This window comes from Bison bison, unplaced genomic scaffold (assembly GCF_000754665.1).
Source record: "Bison bison bison isolate TAMUID 2011002044 unplaced genomic scaffold, Bison_UMD1.0 scf7180017864260, whole genome shotgun sequence".
NCBI classification, from domain to species: Eukaryota; Metazoa; Chordata; class Mammalia; order Artiodactyla; family Bovidae; genus Bison; species Bison bison.
Window position 1 is genome coordinate 11,093,377 of NW_011494832.1, and position 341 is coordinate 11,093,717.

Sequence of the window (341 nt, forward strand, 5' to 3'; positions counted from 1 at the left end):
AATTATACCTCAATAAAGTGTTTATTAAAAAGATTTTGGACTTTATCGTGAAGGTACACTAGAACTTTTCTGGCTCCAAGAACAGAGCTGGGGTCCAGCAAGCTTCTTACCTGATAAGGCTGCGCAGCCTTCTCCAGCAGAACAGCAGCGTGGTGCCTGTGCTCCCGGGACTCCCGACACACGACACACAGTATCTGCTGGTCATCCTTGCAGTAGTAATGCAGCTTCTCCAAATGCTGCCCACACAGCTGCTCTGCTCTCTGCGCGAGTGGTCGGTCCTCTCTGGGTTGTCTCTCCTCATCTACTTTCATCCTCCAGATATTCTTCACTATGCTGGCCAT

At 49.6% G+C, this 341-nt stretch overlaps 1 pseudogene; it reads right to left on the reverse strand.

Annotated features, from left to right (window-relative positions):
• The window catches only part of LOC104994543, a 14,462-nt pseudogene that overhangs the window by 7,535 nt on the left and 6,586 nt on the right, over positions 1–341 (reverse strand).